At 43.4% G+C, this 17,236-nt stretch overlaps 1 protein-coding gene across 3 annotated transcripts in view; it reads left to right on the plus strand.

The window, feature by feature from the left end:
• The window catches only part of FOXP1 (forkhead box P1), a 591,936-nt gene that overhangs the window by 114,147 nt on the left and 460,553 nt on the right, over window positions 1-17,236 (plus strand). The window contains exon 1 of one of the 3 annotated variants that reach the window (XM_053219069.1): window positions 590-6,915. The exons of the other annotated variants lie outside the window; for them this stretch is intronic. The gene's annotated coding sequence lies outside the window, so the exon portion shown is untranslated. Of the gene's footprint in view, window positions 1-589; window positions 6,916-17,236 lie in introns of those variants that run through there. 3 annotated transcript variants of the gene reach the window in all.

Here is a 17,236-nt window from a genome sequence, read left to right on the forward strand (position 1 = left end):
TGAAATTCCAAGTGTGCGTCAGTGGGTTCTCACCTATTATATTTTGTCGTAGCCAGTCACACGGTGACTGGAGCTCACCGCATGGGAAACTTTGCCCATGGAACCGGCCTGGCGCGAAGGCATGATTGTATGAGGCCCTGCGTGCCCCCTGAAAAGCCCAGAGCACTCCTGAAGGCAGGTGGAAGGTGTTGTTTGAAGTGAACCATATTTTATTTTTCTCAAGAATTTCTTAAGCTGATTCCGTGGCATGGACATTTAAACAGAGTAACCGGATTCCACTGCGTGACCGACATAGGTTTATACATTCTTCATTTTTGCCCCCATTTCGAACAAGGTAGTAAATAATTTCGTTTCCAGGCAAATAACATGCCCCTTTTTCTACCCTGGCGGGTCTAGTTTTAATGAGCAGTCTGCTTATCCAGTAGTACATTAGCAAAGTGTGTCCTGATTTTATGCAGCAAGCGTTTACGTACGGTCCTGTAGGGTCTCTGTTTTGATGACTTTCTCTGATGACGAAATATTTCAGGTAGACACTTAAGGCAAGGCTGTCTTAGCCCTCAGGTAGTCTTGGTACCATGCCCCCCCCCGTCTAAAGAGAGGGTCAGTTCTTTTGGAGAAGGGCCAAGAGCCCATTTTGGGTCACTCTCCAGGAGACTGCTGAGCTCTGCCAAGCTCCCCGGAGAGGATTACTCTGATGTTATGAAGCCACAGAACTGTGGTCACCACGGTCTTGAAGACTGATGCCGTATCACCACGGTACCTGCGATGTATGTCTGGGGTCGGGTGCGGTTGCCACAACCCTTGTCTCTGTGCAATTTGTCAACCTGTGTTTTCAGACGTGATGTTAGTTTGACTTTTTACACGGGACGAGAATAAGATCATCAGCCCACCTCATTCTAATATGAAACAAAAGCCATTGTGACTGAAATAGAGAGTTCGATGTGACTCACTCCGCCATAAAATATGCTTTGTACACGGAGTTCCAAAGAGATTTATAACTTTCAGACACCATTTTATTTTAGCCGGTACTGATTAAACTCAAGAGTGGACAAAGTCTCTTTGAGCCCCGAAAATTGAAAGTAATACCTCCCCCCCCCAAAAAAAAACCAATGTCCGAGTTTTGATGTTCACAGTCACAGATTGCTGGATGAAGCTGTTTTGTGCATCTCTTTGTTGTCATTGTACCAGCTGTTTCTCCCTCCTTTAGCTTGTCAGAGCTACTCCCACCAGCCCAAGGCAGCACCATCAGACGATTGTATGAAAGGAATTTGATTTAATTCTCCATATCGTTCTTTTAACTAGAGACGGCGTAAAATCAAATTTGGCTAAGCTTACAAGGGCGCCATTTAGAATGATGGATTCTCCCAACTACCAGCATGTAGTGTAAAACTTTTATTTTCCCCTTTCTTTATTTTAGGTTAAACATGTCTCTCGGAATGACTGTACTGTTGACAGTATGTATTTCAAACAGGCTAGCAATGCCCTCTGCTGTAATTGGAACTTCCAAAAATGAGATGGACCCCAACTTTTAGAATATTATTTATGACCTTAAAACCCTCCCTCAGACTTTTTGACTAGGTAAATGGCTTGCTAATATCAAGAAGATTGGAGCTGATTTATTATTTTAGGATCTTCTAGCACGTTACCTTGCTCCGTAAGTCCTGATGGCCAGGAATGTTGTAGAAAATGAAGCACGTCAGCTTTCATTTCTCATGAAAATTGAAATCAGCTTAACTCTCAGATTAATTATCTAATTCCTCTGAAAGCATACATGTTTTCTGTGTGTGTGTGTGTGTGTGTGTGCTTTTCTTAAAAACATTTGAAAGCGCATGTTTCATTGTAACAGAGCTCAAAGTGGGGGGCTTAAAATGATCTCATTTTGAGGGGGACACTTATCTGCAATGATGAGATATTTTAAAAACTCTCTATATATTATGCAAGGGACAGAGATGACGAGGGAGATGGTCTTTTGGCATTCTGTGACGGTGACAAAAATCTTTATTAATTGGCAGTAGAAGAGAGGTGTGTTAGAAGAAATCGAGAGATCGCTTCATGTGTTGCCCTGGAGGAGTAATTTTTACACCTTGTCCAGTATTTAAATACCTCTCAGCTGCGAGATGTCCATCTGCATACCCTTCCTGGGTCTCTAAACTAGTGTATGAGGCATGACCTTGTAACTTGCTTTTTGTTTATACATCTGTCAGGACAATATGTTATCTTTCCTTAAAAATGCAAACGTGCTCCCTGCAATACAGAGCTCTTCAGTCAACAAATAAATTGAGGTAAAGACTGTACCTAATACCCATTTAATTTAAATTCATTTTATAAACATAAAGACGCCTTTTAAGAGAAGCTTTAATTCCTACTAGCACCTTGATTTGTGGTTGCCATGGAGAATCAAATCTGTCATTTGACAAGAAAAGTCACCCATTTATGACAGCACTTTATCTTGTCTCTCCAGGGGAAGAAAATGTCAAAAGTGAGAGCAGAAAAAAAATAAAGCCTTGAAACACCAGAATTTCTTGATTTCATTTTTATTATTCAGCTATCATATCCTTTCTGATAATAGCAACTTGGTGAAAATAAATAATGTTCCTACAGTAAAATCAAATATTTCCTATTGGAATGGACAAGGTTCTTTGTGACTGTCAGTGCTGTGAAGTCTGGCAAGAAATAGTGTTATTAGATAAACCTACGGTGCCCAAATCCCATTTTCTTTTCATTATAGTGTCAAAATAATTATACCTGTGTAATTTGGGTAAGAAATTGCAGAATAAGTAAAATGGTCCATTGCAAGAGATTGCTTTACGCTTGTGTTCCTTACAGGGTGGGGTTTCTCCCAGCTGAAGAAATAAATGCTGGGTGAAAAGTATTTTCATTTGAATAAAGATGTAGAGTAGGTCTTCCATATTATTTGCTAAATGGGTAGGTAAGTGCTGTGTTCTGTTACTTTTCCCACACACCTATTTTTGCAAATCCGAGTAAAAAGGTGGAATATTTCACCTGGTCACAAACCGGGATTTTATATTCTCCCAAAGATTTTAAAAAATATTTCATCCGACCTCATGCTTGCCTGGGCTGTTGAAAGTGGAGTTCTACTTTAAGAGGTTGGAAACATGTAAGGTTCTGATCCAGATTGGATCCGCTGATTCCTTACAGCTTGCCATGTGCCTGTGTATGGTGTATGTGAGTACTATACATATATGGACACATGTATGTTGGAAGGATATTTGCTTGCCTGTTACATTCATAGTTAAACTCTCTTTTGTGAGATTTGCATTGCATTAAACAAAAAATGTTGGCGTTCCGCTTTGATAAGCACATGAAAATAATCTGGGCTGCATCTTTCTCGAGGGGCAATGTTTTTGATTGTTGGAGTATTATACAGCTTGATGTGGTTCCGAAATGAAGTAATCTTGTATCGATGAGATAGCATTGTAATAGCAAGCCCTTTAGTGAAGATTTAGTGTAAATATCTGACTGGTAGGGGAGCTGGTTTCTGGAACAGTTGTGCTTCTGGGAGATTACGAAAATGGAGAGAAAAGAAAGGGCTGAACTCTCATTTTCCTGAAATTGGCGCATGGTGCTCGCGTTGTAGCCACTGCTAGTTGGGATCTGCTACGTGAAGCCTCCGGCCCCACGGTTCCTGTTCTGTGCGCCCATGCCGGGGATGGGAAGCACGGTGTGTTTGCTGCAAAGAGGAAGGTGGAGAGACAGAATGACTATGACTTGTGGCAAACAGTCCTACCCATAAACATCAATAACAACGTAATTTACACACGTATCTTTTGATTGCCTCAATCGTGCGTGCTGGACAAACTGCGAATTTTACCCAGTGGTTGAGCCATTTGCCCTACTATTTGTGTGCACAGGAGTTCTCAGTTGCCTAAATGTGAGCCTTAGTGCTCTAAAGTATGCTTTAAAGGGATATGCTCTAAATATGAATCCGCAGATGCACTACAGTTCTGAATTAATGCTGTCTTGTTGTTTAACATCCCTTCCCTGTGTGGTCATCTCCTTTGATAAAGTTGTTACTTTAATTTCATGGAGATGCAAATGAACGTGTGGATAGTTCCCCCGTCAGGACTCTGTTCTCTTCTGTGATCACTGAGTGTATTTGTTGTGTATACCTGGCAGAATGTGTCCACAGCAGCTGATAATAAAATTGCAGTGTAGCACCATAATCATGATTTACGTAGATGCTCTAGGATTGTGTAGATAGCAGTGAGGAGGATTTGCTTGGATTCAGTGTGTCTGAACATACTAGGTGGGGTGGGTTTTTGGGTTTTTTTTTTTTTTGGCTTTCATTTTATCAGATTTTTAATTTTTAAGATTATATTTTAATCTTATTAGTACAACCTTCTCTGATTTCTGATTTCTATTAATTTGTGAATGCTTTTCTTTACCTTTGTTTTTTGTTTGTTTGTTTTTGGTAAGTTTCATAGTGAGGATTAGCAAAGACATTTAAGAACGTGGTACAGATGTGTGAATGATAAACTCTGGCTTCAGCAGCCTGGAATTCTGTTAGCACAAGATACCCTTCTTCATATTCTAGTATGAGAATCCGTGTTTGTGTGTTCTGCTTTTTTTGAGGGTAAATGACACGTGTCTGAGATAAGTCGCCAGGACACTCTTTTTCATATGGGGCATTTTCTTCAGCAGTAACCTACAAACACCCTTTCTTTAAAAATAAAGCTACTAATGTTAGTTGACATAGATTTTTTCACAGAAACCAACCCTGACTCTGGTATTGCATGGGTTGATTTTAAGAGGATTGCCCTGTTGTTAATAATAAAAAGACTTAGCCTACCTGGCCCTTGCTATAGTTGGGTCACTGTGTAATTTAGGTATCTCCCAATATGTCTCTGAAGTAGGAACTGCTATAATGTCCATCTTCCAGGGCAGAAACTTAGGTTTAAACAAGATAAAGACACTGTCCTGAGTCCCATAGCTAGCGTGTATGTGGAGGAGATGAGATTCTAACAGCCTGCTCTCACGGTCCCCCAAGGGAAAAACAGAGAGGGCTGCGGGTCAAAGGAACACTTAAAATAAACTTTCGTCGCTATTGTGATGCTATCACCTCGTATAGAACATATCATTTCAGTACATGGTGAACTAACTCTCATGTCTGAAAAATTAAGAGTTTACAGGAAAAACCGGCACTTTCCTTTGAATGTAGCTTCTTGGCTTCTGCAATAATGAAAGTAACAGAAACCCTTATTTACATTTCAGAAATAGTTTCCTCAAATTTCCTGTTTTGCCAGACTTTTGTGTGTCCCCATCTCTTTCTCTTTGTTCCTGCTGCCCACATGTAAAGCAAGAACAACTAGTTTGTCGGTTTCATCAAGAAGTGTGTGTACTACAGCTCTCCTAGGGAAGGGCTGTTGCTGCCGCCCGAATTCTGCAGTAACCAAAGCAAGGGCAAGTGTCGTTCTTTCCACAGACGGACATTTTCACAGACAGGCATTAACGCCTCTCCCTGAGCTTGGCATGACTCCGTGGCTGTGCTTTTTGGAAACGCTTTGTCCAAGTTACTGTACCTCAAGGCTTGCTTTGTTGTTTTATTATTGTAGTCAAATTATAGTCACGTTTTAATCACTTAAGTGAAGGAAAAAGAATGCTTTGGACTCAAAAGTGAATTGGTAGCGTTGATGACATTGTTCTTGCACATCCCAGCAGATCTGCAATGGTAGATAAAGAAAGCATAATTGTGCCTGAAGTTCCCACTGCATATCCGCCTGTAACTGTTAACTAATAGTGCTTTCCTTTTTTTTTAGGTAACCTGCATCGGGGAAATTGAAACCGTTGGAAGTACAACCCTTTAAAATATTTTGACTTCTTGTATTAATGAAAAACATTTGGGTTTCCTCCCAACTTAAAACTTGGGGCTTTAAACGCGTGAAGTTGAGGGAGGGACTCAGAAGCAAAAGCATCTTGCTTCTTTCTCACGTTGCAGTTAGTTAATTCTTTGAAATACCGACCCATTCAGCACTGAGAAGTTCTCATCGTCCATTTGATCCAGTTTGTATCGCAAGCGGTGTTTTCTTAAACATGTCAGGAGTTTTTATTTAGGACCCCTTTGAGAGCTAGTTTTCAAGTTTTCTTTAATTAACCAGGAAATGTGTTTAATGACTAAAGGCTAACGTGGAACCGGTTATTTATTGCTACTTGTTACAATCAGTTGGTTTGGTTCTAGATAAAAAGTGAGTATTGGATTTAGGGGCAGTGCTTTCGCTCGGTAGCTGGTCTGTTTATTTGGAAGGGGTCTGTACATGCAGATGCATTCTGGGTTGTATGCCTCTCCATTTCAGATGGGGGTGGGCTGGGGTGGGAGCCGTGTGCTGGTGCAGACATTTCCATGTCTGCCCGTCATTTTCTAAGAAGAGTTGAGCACTAAAAGCATGTGTATGTGTTACTGAGAATGCACACATTTCCTTTAAGAAAGTGACTATTTTTAAAGAGATAGATATCATTCATAAGAATTCGATAACGGTGTCCTTGCCCCATTTACTCTGGGGCATGTACAAAGCTGTGACATGCTTTTTGAAGTTTTTGCAGATTACGCAGTTGCAATATGTTGATCATTTTAGCAATAGATTAAAACCAGGCCGTAAATCTAGCACAGAACAAGATGCCCATTCGAAGCTGTGCAGGTGTTCTTCAACTGTAGTAGACCCCAGGACTGCCTTAGTGCCAGTGATTCTGAAGAAGCCGGTCTGAGAGGGGACCTAGAAATCTGTTCTTTTTTTTTTGTTTGTGTTGTTTTGTTTTTTATAAGCACCTTTGGGCTTCAATTCCAGGTGTTTATTCCATAGGCTTTTACATCAGTTCTGGAAGTCAGAGAATCATCCTTACCATCCATTATTAAGAGCAATTGCATCAAAATTCCTCTACAGCAACATTCCTCATTCCTTGGTATGTGGGGACTCAGCTGTGGATGTTGTTAAAATGCAGATTCTGAGTCATTAGGTCTGGGGTGGGGCCCGGGACCCTGGATCTTTAATAAACTTCCAGGTGATGTCCATGCTACTTGCTTGGACAACACCCAGGACCCCAAGATTCAATCGCTTATGTTACGGAGTTTTTGAAAAGGAGGAAAAAATTTAAAGCAACTCTTTGGGTACTCTTGTCTGTGTGGTTTTCTCCTGAACACCTGTCTCTCTCTTCCTCATCTCCTGCTTTAGCGTGCAACCTAAACACTTCACTTCTTGTGAAAATACGTATGATGTTCTTCACGTATGTGGAGGCACAAAGATTCTAGGTTAGCCCCAATGACCCAGGCTCTGATCATCCTGTAGGAGCCTAGTTCCCTCAGGTGGATGAAGGGAGAATTAAGTCTCTTTTGAGACACTTTCTCTTACCTCTTCCGTTGCTGCTGCTACATAACAGAGCGGAGCAAATGTGGTTCTGAACTCCAGGGTCCCTGGATAGGGGCATCTCACAAAATGGAGGGGAGAGAAGAAAATAGTCCACCTCAGGGGTTTCCTGCTACAGTATAAATACTTGCTTTGTGAAGGATTTGACGGTAGCAGACATGGTTTGGTGGAAATCTTCGAAGTCACGCCAGCCCTGCCTCAGAGTTGCAGCCTTTTTTGAGCTCGATCTGTTCATTATCTTAAGCACAGATACTTGGTTCATACAGAGTTTGTAGGACTTTATCTCTTTGCATGAAAAGAGGTGAGTCTTTGCTTGAAGACTTTTTTTTTTTCTTTTTGGCTGTAGAAGGTGGAAGCTCCTAGGATGTTGGTGACTGTGTTTAGCACATATTTGTGAATTCCCTTTATTCCAGGGCACTTGGGAAGAGGAGTGCGGCCACTGGGCTCACCTCTAGATTTCAGACACATTTTGGGCATCTTCTTTCATCCGTAAGACTAGGGTTGTAGATCCTGAAGGTAATGTGGGTCATCTCAGGAACTTTGGACAAGATCTCTGGGTTGGAGGGTGGAGGAGGTTGGTTTCATTTGTTAAAGAGCAGGAGTTAGACTTTTAAATGAGCTTTATGAGTCCATTGGTACCAGGCATTCTCTGCCTCTTATGATGAAATCTTATTACAACCTATCCTTTGATTCAGCTTCTGGGGCTGCCCAGATCACACTGTGAATCTGCTTTAGCTGTTAGGATAACCAAGGTAACCAGTTCTCAGAATATCCATTTGCATGTGTCATTCAGCTTGAAGAATGTATCTGATAATTCATGTTTTGAACCAATAACTCCCTTGCCTAGTAGACGTTAGGAGACTGGGGTTTGGTAGGGATGAGATTGGGGGGAGGGATCCTGCTTTGTTCTAGTTGTCTGTGTTTAGCTAGCTGTTACTGGCCTTTGTTGCTGAGCTATGTATGTATTCTTCTTCTTTTTTCCCTTTCTTAGGTAAGGAGGAAGTAGGCAGTGCGGGAACGTTGACTGATAACTGGCTTGAACATCACTGAGTGTACTAGGGTCATGGAATTTTGATACCAGAAGTAACTTGAAGTAGCCTGTGGTCCAGGGGAGTCAAGCTTAATTTGTTATGGGGCCCCCACAGGGGATTTGAAAGAAGTAAGCAAGCCGGTTGGTTGGAGACAGTGGAGAACCAGATAGCATTGCTGTTTCACTCCATGCAGGTCAGTTTCCAGGACTTTGGGCCACGTTGCTAGATCTTCTGAGTTGTCTGGATATGCTAGAAAACAGAGTAGACGCTTATTAGTAAGAGTGGTCTTTGAATGCATTGGAGATTTGTTCATTTATCCATGGGGACTGCACCGAGTGAAAGAGGAAGGAAGGGAGGGAGACCAGTGTGTGGAATTCATTTCCATTTTCTGGGAACACCAGCTGATTTTTTTAGCAATGGGAAAGCTATCAAACAATAACATTACATTGTAGTTGATTTGGGAGGGGGACAGGCGCTCCTGCTGTCTGACCATCAAAGAATGACAGGTCTTGACCAAAGTCCTGGCCACACTTAAAATAGTATGCCTATTCTTCAGAGTTCAGCCCTTCCAGATTTTAAAATGTAATAAGAACCTCCTTTGGGTCAGTAAGCCTGAAGCTCATCATTTATCCCAGAGAGAGAATAAAATTATACCTAGATACTCATCCACCTGCTACCTATAAACATAACTGCAACTGAATAAATACATTTACATTTGCTCTCTTGGCTTGGGAATTAACCCGACACTTAAAACTCCTGACTATTTAGTCTTGAGACTGAGTTGTATAGTGCATCAGGAGTTTTCTGTATGGGAGAGCTTTTCATGTTCCCTCTAGAGTTCACTTTGATGGCATTGTTTCAAACGATACAGGGTGGTAGGTATTAGAAATGGGTATAAATTCAACTTCTGGAGGCTCCAAGGGTGTTTAATTTTAGCAACCTCACAGATAAGATTTTTGCAATTGCACATACATCTTTACCTTATTGGCACTGACTTTTGCCACAGAGAGGTGTGTGACCACCTGCACAGGCGAAGCACGCCTTCATAAATGAGAGAGGTGTAATTCTTTTTTCTTGGAAAGCTGCACACTAGGAATCTATTGTTTTACTTGTGAATTACCAACCTGAAGGTAGCGTGGAGTTAGCACATACATTTTTATTTGGGGTTTTGGCAATTCCCCCCTAGCCAGAACATTCTCCCCCCATTTGACAATGGCTTGGTAATTTAACTCTTACACAAATGAACCTCAGTTTGTCTTTGTGGTTCTAGTATACTCTCCTCTTTTTCTGTTTGTTTTTAAAATGTGGAAAGGCCATTTCATGTGTCGGTCCCTGTGTTGAAAAGACGGTACACCCCTGATGCCATTTCACCCTGTCTGTGCCTCCCACTAGCTTCTCCTGAGCATTTCCAAACTCCTGGCGTTGTAATTACTGTATTGTTCATCAGGTTAAATCGTATTTAATTGGCTTTGTGTGTTGCCTCTTTGTTTCGATGAAAGGAATATTGGGGGTATTTTAAAAAGCCCATTTAAATGAAGCTCCATCATTTAAAACACATATAAAAATTCTTTAAGATGTCTTTTATTCTGGATCTCTTTATCTTCCTTCACAAGCTTTCTGAGAATAAGTAGTGCATGTTGGGGTTTATCTTTGCTTTTATGTGCTCTAGCCACATGCTTAACATTGAGCACATTTGAGTTGCATTTCATTGGGCTCTCAGAATCCTTTTATAAAGGGACTGATCTGTTAACATCACCCTCTTTAGATCTAGCAGACAGGATGTTCCTCCATACAAAGAAGTGCTCCCAGTCTTTCTGGCCGGCTAGTAAGTGAATGATTTCAGGCCTGGTGGGCAATACTTGTGTCCATGCGTAACACAGCCCGACCACAGTAGTAGGCGGCTGCATGTAATTTTGAACTCCACTCATTGAACTGTAATAAAACAATATAAGCACTGCTTGGGGGGAAGATTGGATGCAGTTACCCTTACACAAGGCTCCGGCATATGAAAGCAGTGCTGGCTGACAAGAGGATTTTGAGATTTGATTTTGATTGAATTGCAGAATTGAACAGGCCAGGAATGTCAGTGGAAGGCTAAACGCCTGTAGTGCCATAAAGTTTTATTCATGTGAGGCTTTCCAATATCAAGTAGATGGATTATTGGAAAAGGTGTCAAGGGACATGAAATGGAAGTGCCCAAAATGGAAGTGCCCTACATAAAATGTAGGCAGGAGGGAAAAATTACTTCTTGCTTAGTATATAATTAGGTCTAAAAAAAAAAAAAATTCCATGAAATTGTTTATTCTCTCCACCCCTCCCCCCTTAAAGAAAAAAAATGACCAACTCATCGTACGACTAATTTTATTCCTTCAGGAGAAGTTGAATTTAACGGTATTTAGGTAGGAGCTTGTCTTCTGCTGTTCTCTACTTTTGATCACAATTAACGTTGAGTGATAGGCTTTCTTCCCAAGAGTAGGGGCGGTGAGCCAGGAGTATCACCATGCTGTAGACTCCAGGAACTCTTGACGTTCAGAAATAAGACGGAGTCACACATCCTAACACGCCGACCGACCGCAGAGCTCCTCAGAGCGTGCGATCGTGCCTGCGGTTTGCATGCACAGCTGATACCATTGTTCGTGGGGCATTCGAGAGCAGCGTTCACTGGTGGCGATGTAGTGGTTCTACGGTGAGGTTCCAGACGAGGGTGAACGGGGAGAGCCACGTTTCTCGCATTCTCTGTCCTGGTTCTTTATCCGCGTGCAGGGTTTCTGCTCACATCATTAGTGAAGCACATCTAAAAATTTCCAGCGTAGAGGTACAGAAACACCTGTAGGTTTTCCAGTTTTGAATGTTTGTTTAACATTTCTAACCAAAGCAGTTTCGGTTAAATAATCGAAATTAGGAATATATCCACTTTGACTCTACTATGCAGGTGTGATTTTTCTTTGTCCTCCTCATATCCCTTGTTCTAATGTATTATGTATTTAGAAACATGTTTATTTGTAAATGAGGCTTTGTGAGGTTCACACCTTTCTGGAAAACCAGAAAGGAAATTTTGAACACTGAGGGCCTTACGTTTTTAAAGACCCCTTTCCTTTTAATGCTGAATTTGAAAGAAATGGCATGCCTTAAGGTTGAAGTTTACTTTTCGGTTGGAAAACTTGTATTTACCCCATGTTCCGTGAGATCTGTGTTAGAATGTATTTAGTAATACTTTATTATTATTTAGTTTTTCTAAAAATAAACTCTATGAATATTTATCTAATCAAACAATGACTCATTTACAAGCAGCCCTTGAAAAGAAAAAAGAGTCCTCCATTTGAGTGGTCAGATTGCGCGATCAGTAAGTGGGCCCTTTTCATTTGATGTTGCATTTCCTCCTCCTCCAGGGTTTGGGCAAAAATGATATCTGTGACTGGGATGCTCTGCTGTGTGTGTGGGAGAAGAGAAGAGGTTGTTTAGGAAACGTTCACAGAGTTGCACAGGGCTGCCTCTGAACTTGGGAAGATTCCAGGAAATGGCCCCTTGCCTACGCTGCTCCCGACTGAAACTCTGGTCTTTAAGGAAGAGATGCATTATAATGTTACCCATCAGTTTACATCTTGGTACCTCCTCGCAAGTTTACTGCCACACATACAGATGCATGAAAGTCACATGTGGCTTCCGTGTCCCTTAGCCCTGGACCAGTCTGAGGCAGAAGAGCTGCCCGGGGTGCAGACTTTAAGGAGGCACTTAACCTCGGGCACTGGCCTTGAGCTTGGTCCAGTTTTGAGAGTGAGCGCCTCCTTGGGGTTTGTACCCTGTCACCTTGATCGCTTCCCCTGGTTCCGGGCCCTGCTGTAATCCTTTCGGAAGGCTCCTTTGGGGCTGTGGTTTTACGAGAGAAAAAACCCCCTTGATCCAAGTGAAGCACATCTACCTGTTTGCTATTTCTGTAATCTACCCTATGTTTCTTATCACCATTAAAAAAAATGTGATTATACAGTATTTGATGACTGTTTCCATGCAGCTTCCCCGAACTGGCAGGCATTCTGTTTCTGAACTGAAAAGCAATTTTGCATTAGGTCTGGCCATAACATGTCTTTTTTTTCCCCCCCCTTTGATCCCGTGGAAGCCAGGGTTTGACATTGGCTAACTTTGCATGCCACACACCTTATTAAGTCGTACGGTTGCGAGTGGCCTCTGTTAAAAAGACATGTGCTGGCATTACCACATTCAAGTTTGCTAAGCCGGTTTGGAAGGATTAATAGTTGGCAGTTATTTGGCTCTGAAATTGTGGAAATGGTAATTTGGTGTTCAGAGCAGAAAAGTTTGTAATGGGCATCTTAACTCAGGACAGTAAACATGTGGTACGAATGTTCTTTGCCTCTGACACTATAGCTACCTCCTACTAGTTACAGATTTCTTGTTAGGCGCTCTCTTTGAATTCCTTCCATTTCATTCCCAGGAAAACCTAGTTTAGTAGGTTCCATTATTACCTACTGGTTTACAGATGAGGGAATCACTGCTTGGAGAAATGAAATCATGTGCCCAAGTTCACAGCTCAGAAACAACAGAGCCTAACCCTTGAGCTCTTAATACCAATGCTCTTAACCACTGCATAGCCCTTCCATTTATTGGCTGGGGACATTATTATAGGTACAGTCTGCCTTTTGGAAGAGGTACTAGCATTTCCCACTTAAATATTGCTCCTATCTTACCAGCCAACTACCTTGCCTTTGCAGAACCAGCAAAGCATTAAGCGCCCATACCGTGTGTTTATAGACACAGTGGAGCAGGATTTTGTACGTTTCTTTATGGAAGCCATTCAGAGAGGAGTGTGTAAGGGGAAGGCAGGCCGTGGGAATGCTTAACTCTGGGTAGGGGAGAACGATCTACTGATAGAACAGGAGGTAACTGTCAGTCACTGAGATTGAAGTCTTACAAGGAGCCCGTTTCTGCACTGGGGTTCCCTCCCCAAGGCTGGCAGCACTCACATTCCTTAGCACGGAAGTGTTGTTTGGATCCATCAACCCATGAGGGGTTCTGTGGGGTCTGGCACTGACGGATGTGCCGTGTGTCTGAATGAAGCCTGTTTCGTAAAGCTGAAATTGGTCTGAGAAAACTGGAAGAATGAGTCATTTCAGGTCCTTCTCTCACAACATGTCTCCACTTGTTTCTGGTTGATTGTGAAGCGTTGAAATTTCTCTGTGATCCTGAGCAGGACAAAAGGGAAAGAAACGGATATCTACTTTCCCTCATCCTGGTGAGTATGCAGGTTTAATCAAAATGCATTAAAAAAGCTAGATTCTTTTAGAACGTCTCTTCTTAGATCTCTTATAAAGCGCATCTTAACTGGTAAAGCACTTTGAGCCTGGATGGCCTTCCTTTTAGCAAGCTTGCTGTTAACGCGAGGCCTCATCCACACTTTGTTTTTTTTTTTTTTTTTTAAGTAGTTCCTCTTGATGGCTGTGTGGTGACTGGAATATGGGCCTTGATGGTTTCATGTCTCTGTGAGTGAAATGTATAGTGGGCAACGGAGCAAATTGGCGTTCTGACGTCATCGAACTAGGGCCCCTCACCTGTGTTCTTTCAGCTGCACCGATTCCCATTTGGATCTCACTCTCACTGCATGGCATCCGATTGCCAGTCACTGCCTAGGTACCTCCCTGCCTCAGTTTGTTCATCTCTAACGTGGGCATTATTCTTTGTAAGCTCTTTGGGAAACCGCGTGAACTCATTTGGTAACGTGTGGTGCAGAGAGCCTGGTCCTGCGGTGGCTACATAAACAGCTGTCGTTTTTGGTATGTGTGTAGACATAGGTGTAGGCAGAGGTGTTCGGGCCACAGATATATTTTGCTTTAACTGTACAGTGTTCTAAATAGGGTATTTGAATTTATCCCTTACATTCCCTGGGATTTCCTCCATAGGGCCCAGATTTCTGGTTTCTTTTCACAAATGGAAAGATGTGGGAACACCAGCCTTTTTCCCTGGGGGGGGGGGCAAGGTGCCCATTTAGATAGGGCTCGTCAAGCTGTTCTTTTAGGGATGTTTCCCACTGCTCCATGGTGCCTGGTACCCTGCCTGCCTTTTTTTTTTTTTTTTTTTTTTTTGAGCAACCGCCTGGCCCCTGTGAGCATTTTGAGTTCGCAACCCCGATAGAGAGTGCGTCCTGGAATGTGTGTACTTGTGTACGTGAGCGTGTGGACGTAATCAGTATTGACAGTTGCTCCCGCTGAGAAATGTGCAGCTAGATTTCTGCAAAGTGCCAGGTTTTTTAATCCCTTAAATGATTTAAACTTTCTGGAAGCTGTGCATCCCATATAAACAATGGGATCCATAGAAAAACATACTCATTGGAGAATTACAAGGCATATAATTTTGTCTTTAAATTCTTACGAGTGAATTGTAGGAACATGACTTCATAGGAACCTCTGAGACATGACAGCGTTTTAATAACACTTCGCTGCTACATGTGATGCTTCATTTTTACTTTTATTAATTTTTTTTTTCCCTTTGTGTGGCAGTGGCTGCCCGGGGGCACCTCAGCTCTGTCCAGCTCCACCCTTCCCTGCCTCCGGCAAGCCGCCTGGTTGCCTCCTTCCCTAGGGCAGAGGCTCCAGGGGCATGTCCTGTCTGCGAAGGGTTTACGAGGTTCACCCACCCACTCCTTCGTTCTTGAACATGCTTTTTTCCCCGCTCGTTACCTTCCCTGCTGCCATCACTGCACGGGCCCCAGCATTCCCACAGTTACATTAAAAAAAAAAAAAAAGGAAGTCAGCAGTGCCCATGAGCAGCAGTGGCTTTCTTGGAAGCCAGCATCGGCTGGATGGCAGAACCCCTGTTTCCCCATCGGGCTCCGGCTTCTTGGAGAGGAGCAAGAGCTGTCTTCTGTTCTTGCCTTCATTCATTTCCCAGTTCTTTTCAGTAGGTATTTGTCGAGTGCCCGTGACGTGCCAGGCAGTGGTGCCATCAGAATGCTACGAAAACACACCCGTGACTTGGTCCCATCACACACAAGTGAAAACTATAGGGAATGCGGCAAAGAAAGGCCTTAAGGAAAGGACGCGTTGGCTCTTTTCTTGGAACGCCATGGAATTCAAACAACCTTTAGGATCTTAGGACTCGTGAAGCTCTCCAAATGGAGTTTCATCCTTCTGTTTCAGAAACTTGGGGAGGTAGGATGTTCCGTGGGGGGAAATCGAGCAGGCAACACACCGGGGCCGCCATCTGCATTGCCGACGGTATGTGCGGCACCTTCTCATTTGTGCAGTGCACACCCTTCTCTGCTGTTCGTGGCAGCCCTGACTCAGACAGAACTGAATTTGAGTTCTGTGTTTTACCACTCGCTGTTGGTGAACCAGCACGTGTTTCCTTAGCTCTGCCAAATGTGGTTTCGTCATCTGTAAAACGGAAGGTTACTTGATCTGCCTCACCGGTACCGCAGGTGAAGACTGAGGAGAGGAGGCAGGCATATTGATGGCTCTGGCGTAGTTCGCGTCTGCGGCGGCTTGGTCGAGAAGCAGCCATCATTGGTACAGGAAATCAATGGTCTCCTTTTGCATATCTTTCCCATCCCAGCCACATGGTCTGCACTTTGAGAAGGATATCCTTCACGTTCGTTTTCCAGAAAATTGAGGTCACCGACTTGTTTCCTCCTTGCACCCCCTGCCCTGCAGTCCCCATGGCCGCCTCCCCCGCGCCCCAGTCCCTTGGGCTGAGTTACAGCAGAAGCACGTACAGAGCACCCCCTTGCCAGTGTCAGTGGGCTGTTTGCAGCACGCCTGTTCGATTTTGGCCGCTTATCTGATCCAGGGGAGAGGCCGCACTCCCCAGCCCTGGGTAGGCCAGTTGTGGGCTGGCCGGTAGTAATACAATTATGAAGGTTAACAGGAAAAAGTGGGGTCCAGGAGCAATTCCAGGCAGCTGGCAGTCTTGCTGAATTGGAAGCTCCCCACCAATGAAAACGGCAGCAAGAAGCAAATTAAACCTCCTATCTGCCATCTCACTCTCTTTTCCCCCTTTCCTGTTTGGACTTGAAAGGCGATTGGAGCCAGGGCCTTGACAGTTGACGGAAGTGCTGCAAGGCGAGAGTATTTATTTACAGTGAGTCGTGGCGATGCTTGTTCAGGATGCGGTTTCTTGCAGGAAGTTCTGTCCCCACCCCCGGGTTTGATCATTTCTCCAAAAAAAAAAAAAAAAAAAAATCCTTGATTGTTTGAGGCCTCCGCTCTGACATGGAGCAACACTGTGTAACCTGTCTGTGCTTGGAGGGTTTGCCGAGGGCACCCTTGTAGGAGGGCCTACAGCAGAGCAAGAGGCAACCAGCGGGCCCCACTCCCCCCAGATGTGTTTGGGCATGGCAATAACCATTAGGTGTTTAAAATAGGGAAGTAGGCCGAGTACATGTACTGTAAGCTGTGGTTGGCGTGGGCCATTCTGATCGTTAACAAAAAAACAGTGCCAGTTGAGGTGGTTGTACTGGGTGTTTCAGAGAGAAATCTCTTTGAGGCGAAGTCAGAGTTACAGTGTTTAGGTTGCAGACGCTTGGGCTCTAAGCGAGTCTGGGCTGGGCCAGCTGGTGAAGCCCCTCTGAAGGAGGCTGGGTGCCCGACTGCTGGTCCAAAGTTTGGGTTACCTTTTGCCTTTTGGGAGCCTCGTAGAACTTCGGGAGAGAAGGGTGCGACGCAAGCAGTTTATTCTAGTGTTTTCTTAAGTTAGCATCCTATAATACTGGATGATTTTCTCATAGACAGAGAAATATTCTCCGTTCCTCATTAAAACACGTGCACGAGATGAGGGAGAATCACAGAAGGATATGAAGTGGAAATTACATCGCCCCATTCCAGG

The sequence above is a fragment of the Acinonyx jubatus genome, chromosome A2 (assembly GCF_027475565.1).
Source record: "Acinonyx jubatus isolate Ajub_Pintada_27869175 chromosome A2, VMU_Ajub_asm_v1.0, whole genome shotgun sequence".
NCBI classification, from domain to species: domain Eukaryota; kingdom Metazoa; phylum Chordata; class Mammalia; order Carnivora; family Felidae; genus Acinonyx; species Acinonyx jubatus.